Source organism: Epinephelus moara, chromosome 16, assembly GCF_006386435.1.
Source record: "Epinephelus moara isolate mb chromosome 16, YSFRI_EMoa_1.0, whole genome shotgun sequence".
NCBI lineage: Eukaryota > Metazoa > Chordata > Actinopteri > Perciformes > Serranidae > Epinephelus > Epinephelus moara.
The window spans coordinates 45,318,930-45,325,640 of record NC_065521.1 but is presented as its reverse complement, the minus strand read 5'-3'; the positions used below and the strand labels follow the sequence as shown (position 1 = coordinate 45,325,640).

Below are 6,711 nucleotides of genomic sequence, written 5' to 3'. Positions count from 1 at the left end.
ATTTCTCCATGTTGTTACCGGCTTCTTCTTCTCTTACACATTTAATGCTATTGGACTTCCGGGTCAAAGCCCGGGGCGGAAACTGTGGAGCATGCTCAGAGCGCCTCGGCCAGTTTGGGTCTGATTGACTGTATACATGCAGGAGTCACATGATCAGGGTAACAATCAGTTCATCTCCCGTAGTGACCTCCTCGACCTCTGACAGTCTGCTCTCTATGATGAACGTCATGTACTGAAAATGAACACAAACTGGATCCTGAAACGAGCTGGAGTGTGTGTGTGTGTGTGTGTGTGTGTGTGTCATACCCGTGTCAGAGTGTGTCGCACTCTGGTGTTTGATGCTTTCGCGGAGTTGAATTTCTGCACATTGTAGGCGCAGATCTTGAAATCTGAAGCTGCTGCTCCATCGACCAACAGGGTGAGGAGGGAGAAGAGGAAGAGGAGAGGAAGAGGAGGAGAGCGCCACCTCATGGTTGAACTGTGGAGAAAACAAAAAGACACAGTGTTGTTGATGTAGTTTTAATGTGCAGAGGTGGGCTGACTTCTGTGTTCATTGTACAGGAGGTTTTTTAGGGAGCCAAATTATCCACAGAGGTCTCTTCCTCTTCAAAACAAACAGACCAGCTGGTTTTAGCTGCTAAAAACACTGATTTTTAACATGAATCTGTTTTATTCAGTGTTTCTCTGATGCTGTGTGGCACAGCAGGAAGTGGAGCCAAGCTGCGGCTAACATTTGCTCTGCTTGTTTGTCTGATATCTTAAGATGCAGACGTCTGATGACGAAAATCTTCAATCTGGTTAAAACACATAGTTAAAAACGACCAAAATGACCATTTCTAAATAGTTAACTGAAGCCCCGTCAGAACAGACTGACTGACTGAAAGGTAAAGCAGTGAAAAAACTCAATATAGCGTACAGTTATACTGATGCTTATGTTTTTAAAAGGCTAAAACACGTTTGGGGCGGCACGGTGGTGTGGTGGTTAGCACTCTCGCCTCACAGCAAGAGGGTTGCCGGTTCGATCCCGGGCGTGGGAGCCCTTCTGTGCGGAGTTTGCATGTTCTCTCCGGGCACTCCGGCTTCCTCCCACAGTCCAAAGACATGCAGACTGGGGACTAGGTTAACTGATAACTCTAAATTGTCCATAGGTGTGAATGTGAGCGTGAATGGTTGTTTGTCTCTATGTGTCAGCCCCGCGATAGTCTGGCGACCTGTCCAGGGTGAACCCTGCGGTTAGAAGATGAATGAATGAATGAATGAAAACACGTTTGCTGATCCCCGTCCACAGCTGAACATTACTGAGCTTCTGGAGTGGTGCTCCAGTCTGCTTCTCCAAACTGGGGCGTGCCGACTGACATCTACTGTCTATGGATACATACCTTGTACCATCTTACTTACAAAAATGCGTACTATCCCTTTAATGCACTAATTATCTGTCTAAACACTCCTGCTAACCTGTGCTTGAGCTGTCTGTTAATCTGTATATGGGAAAGAAAAACTCAGCTACAAACTGCATGTCATTCCCTCTGAGCTGCAGGGTTTGATCACAACTGTCTTCAGTCTACATATGAAATGACAGGGACACATGGCGACCTGCAACAGGTCCACTCAGCCATGAACATGAAATGCCTGTCTCTGTGAAGTGAAACCAAATGTGACACAACACAGCCAGTCAGTCCTCAGTGAGCCTCCCAACGAGTCGGTTCCTCTCAGTGTCGTAAGGCAGGAAACACAAACAGGAAGAGGGGAGTCGTGGGAAGCTACAGTGGACTGATAAAGCCTAGAAAAAAACTTCATACTAACATCATGAGTGCAGGGGAGGAGACACACAGCTGAGCTTTTACACCAAAGAATCACAGCAGGAGGCCGAGTGTGATTTTTTAGCTTAATCTCTTTCTGTAACTGTTGGTGAACTTTCAGCGCACGCCTCATTTTCATAGTCAAAGAAACAGAGTGTGAACGTGGGACAGGTTGAGTGGTTTGACTGGTCTGTTGGAGCATGTTCAGACCTGCGGGGAGAGACACAGCACGAGGCCTCAGGACAAACCCCACACAATCAGGCCCGACCAAACTACAGCTACAGAAAAAGAAAACTACATCAACTATAGGGTTGGAACTCATTAGGATTTTAACGGTCCGATTCCTCTTACCGATTCCTACATTATATTCATTATAATTGCTATACTTAAACAAGTATATAATAAACACAAATGCAATCATAAAAATACAAAAACTTTATTCTAACTGTTGCACAGTACAATTAGATGAAAATACACATTTGTGTGTGGTGTGTATTTCAGATTTAGAGCTTGTATCATCTCCCTGAGAATATATAACAACAAAAAGTGATTCTCTGATTTCTACAATAACACTATTAAAATTAACCACAACAATGTAATAAAAAAATACTTATATGCATTCATGCCTGGACACTGTTATTTACACGACAACACCTGAACAGAACACACAACGCTCCCCTCGCTGGAAGTCTCGGACCTCCCGCCGCCCGCCTCCGCCTTGATTAAATGCTGAAAATAAAATGACAGAGGGAGACAGGTTTTTCCTATTTTATCTCATTTTGTTATATTTCTCCCTCTCCCCTCATTGGAAGCCTCAGACCTCCTGCCGCCCGCTCCCGTCTCAAACACGGAGGTCTCCCTCTCCACAGCTGAGCACCCACGGCGCACGCCCGGCCTGTTAAATACCCTGTAACCATAACAACTGTGTGACACAAACTCAGTGCTTTAGTCATTAAATAATGTCGGGCTCGGTCGGGTTCGGACAGAAATATGCGGCCCGTGCCACAATCTAATGGAAATGCACATGACGTTGTTTGTTTGTTTTTTACAATCTAGGAACCGTTTGCAGGAACCATTACTCCAAATGTGATGGAACCGGTTCTGGAACCGGAACTTTGGACCCGGTTCCAAAAAAGAACCGGATCCGGATCCCAACCCCAATCAACTATCAGACATCTACCAACAAACATGAAACTTTTAGAATTAAAGTTGTTTTACTTGTTTATAAAGCTTTAAATGAGCTTGCCTAATGTGGCTTTTCAGTGTGGAATAACATTACAGTCTTATGGAGCTACATTTGTTTCTTTATTATTCAATCAAACAGAGTAGGTTTTGCAATCAAAAAGAAATATTTGAGAGCAAAAGTATCAATGTTGCAAGTAAAAAATGACTGATTAAAAAATGCAAATCCTAAAGTTTTGTTTGCGAGTCATTTTTTTCCCCGTTTGCAAGTCAAAAAGTTTTGCAAGTAAAAAGTTGAACCTGGTGGGCGGGGCCTAAACTGAAAGCTGTAAGACACGTCTCTATTGGCAAGTCTCAATCGGAGTGACAGCTTGCAAAGCATTTTTTTTCTTCTTCTTCTTCTTCTTCCACGTCAAACCCACCAATAGAAACTCTTCTCTCATCCATCAGTGTGGCCCCGCCCATTAAGTACAGTTGAAATTGCAAGCAAAGAGGACTGATTTATAAGCAAAATGATCACGTTTTTACTTTCAAACTTGATTTTTGATTGCAGTTCAAGAAATATGCTCTCAAACAGTTTTATATGATCGCAACAAAAAGACACAAAAAACCTCCATACGGTCTCAGTGACTCTTAAGTTTTAATCATTGTTTTTTACCTTATTTTATCCCTCCTGTTTATTTTTATTCTACTTTGTTTGTTGATTTATTAACTTACTCTCTTTTTATTCAATCATCTTTTTGTTAGTTTGTTCTGTTTTGGTTGGTTTGCTTTTTTTTTTTTTAAATATTTTATTGTCTTGTGTCTGTGTCATTCTAGTTTTGCCATGTGAAGCACTTTGGGCAGCATGTGTGTATGAAATAAAAGTTAAGTTAGTTAGTTAAGTTAAGATCTCTGTTAGGAACTGCTGACCATGCTGTAATAATTACTAACTACTTCAAGCAACACAATGGAGTTTTTGAGCCCTCTAAATATATATCTAAGATCCTTGTGATGGTACATCAACTCACAACAGGTTGGATGAAACCTCCGTCATTGCGTGAGAGCATCTGGTTGGCTTGCACTGGCACTATGCAGTTTTGGGGTTCGGGTAGAAACCCGGACACAAAAAGGACTACAAAATTTGGAGGTCAGCCCTGACATGCAGAGAGCAAGTCATTTCTGAGTTTTGGCCTAATCATGTATGTACAAAATGCTGTAAGGCTACTTTACCTGTTCTGAAGACATGATGATGATCGCGCATTACACGGCCAGCTTCAGGAAGTTCACCGGTATCGTTGGCTTGTCAACAAATGCACGCGCAGAAAGATTTTTGCGACAGTTGTAACAGACAATACCGTTTTTTGTCTGCAGGGGGAGCCCGTGAGGTGAAAAGCACAGTCCTCCATTGTGTTGCTTTAACAGTTAAAGTTTTGATTGTTTGTATTTTACCATTTCTGTGTCTTCTGGGTTTTCACATAAGCCTGTGCAGGTTTCTGCCACACCCTCACATGCACTTCTTTATATCTTTTATTCCCTTTATTTTTTCTATTTATGTTTTGTGAAACAAATAACATGAAATTAAAATAAATAAATTTGGCGAAAGAGGATCAGTGAGTACAGCACTGTGTACTGGGAAGAGTAACACTAACCGGCAACTCACTGTGTGAGCTGCTGTAATCTACCTGTAAACAACACACACACACACACACACACACACACACACACACACACACACACACACACACGATGACACACACATTCCTGCAGTTTGCAAGAATGTGTGTCAGCAGTACAGACGGTTCTTCAGCTGCAGTAAGTTGCTATAAAAATGAGGAACTTGTGGATCGACAATTTGAAGCTATTCACTGTGGTCACACACACACACACACACACACACACACACACACACACACAGACACACAGACACAGACACCTGTTTAATCAGTAAGTCAGTCCTAAGCTGTGACTGTTGGAGGCCTCTGGGCCGCTCCCTGGCCTGCAGGTGGGGGGACCAGTCGAGTGACTTCTGCTCTAACACTCCCTCAACTCAGCAGTCTGACTTCCGCACACACCTTCACTACATTACTCACTGTAAACCACAAGGATACCGACTGTAATCCCACAATGCAACACGCAGTGCATAAAGTGAGGACACAGTGACCCCTGAGCAACATTATTCATCACTGCTGCACAGTAATCCAACAACATCAAAAGTCGTTCTGTAGGCTGTGGTTTATGGTGTTGTTTCATTAGACTGTGTCATGTTGTAGGATCATTTTACTGTCACTGATCAGCCACCTGTCGTTGTCTCAACACAGTGAACTTCAGGGGTGAGTTAAGCGCGTGCACCACAACTTTAAAAAGCCGTCATCAATGGAGCCCCGATACCACGATTCACCATGGCAACAAGCGACAAGAAAAGGTCTGCATTTTTTTACTCCTCTGGATTTGGATATTTTAATGCGCTCATACAGCGAATTTGAAGCTGTTTTCAGGAAGAAGAGTAACACGGCTGCAGCAGCGAAGGAACATTTATGCAATCACAATAATGTTAGGCTACAGATGCAAACAGGTGGAATGGTGTTAAAGCTACAATTTAATTCACTTAGATGCAGTCCCACCGGCGAAAAAGAATGTGAAAGCAGCTCAAGATGAAATATAAAAACATCTTTCAAACATGCCATGGTCGAACAAAATAGATTTAGAACTAGAACACACTTTAGGATCCGACTTTACCTTGAGGACAGATGATCAAACTCACTGAAACCCGCGCGACACTAAACAAATGAATGAATGAATCACACTGCGTGTGTGGCGTAAGAGGGAGGAGACAGCTAGAAACTCGAGGTTCATTGAAGAAAACCTGCTCCCAACCAGGTTAGGTTCACAGAGTCAGTTGCCATAGTAACTGACACCGAGCTTGAGTTACCTCCCTTTCTGAAACGGAAAACCCAGAGTTTCCCTCATTTCAGGGTTAACAGACTCAGAGTTTTCACTAAACCTGCTTTGTGAAACGGACATCTTTCCATACTCCTGACAGCCTCCTGCTATGAAAGAAGAGTTTGATTTCAAAGTGAAGTGTGTCACATTTAAAGGATTTAGGGGCGTTTTGCAGTGAATTGCAGATTACAACCAGCTGAAACTTCTCCTGGTTAGAATTCCTTCAGTGTTCATTGTTCAGGAGCTGAATTATCCACAGAGGTCTCTTCCTCTCCTGAGGAGAAATATTCAACAATATCTACAATAAGGCTTCCACCTCCCCATCTGCATCGCCAATTTTCTTTCTCCAAATTGTTCATAAGCAAAGATTCTGAAAAGTGAAAAGTGTCTGAGAACATGAAGTGTGCTGGTGGACGTTTACTTTAACTATGAAGTGATGAATGACGTTATACCTGCACCACCTGTGCAGCAGGTCTCAGATGGGGTCAGTGTATCAGGGTGTGAAGTGAGGTCAGCAAGAGACTGAATAAACCACAACATCTCAGGCTGCTGTCAGCCCTAGAGTGGTCTCCTCTGGTCTGAATCAGGGACTCATGTTGTTCCAAAGTTGTATAATTGCCTAGAGTTGGTTCGTGTTCTCACGGCAGCATTTACAAGAGGACCAGATCAAATGCCTTGTGTGAGAAAGCTGCTCTTGATTGGTCAGAATTTCCATGTGGGAAAAATCCAGGAAGTAAAGCAAACGTTGAAGAAGAGTACACTTGCAAGATAAATGTGACACTTTCTAATGTCACAATGGAGGGACAAC

The 6,711-nt window shown here is 42.9% G+C and overlaps 1 long non-coding RNA gene across 1 annotated transcript in view; it reads right to left on the bottom strand.

Annotated features, from left to right (window-relative positions):
- Nucleotides 1-312: 312 nt before the first annotated feature.
- LOC126403012 (uncharacterized) overlaps nt 313-6,711 on the bottom strand; it is a 19,416-nt gene continuing 13,017 nt past the window's right edge. Inside the window, exon 3 of the long non-coding RNA XR_007571275.1 lies at nt 313-478. This is a non-coding gene — a long non-coding RNA (uncharacterized LOC126403012). The remainder of the gene's footprint in view (nt 479-6,711) is intronic.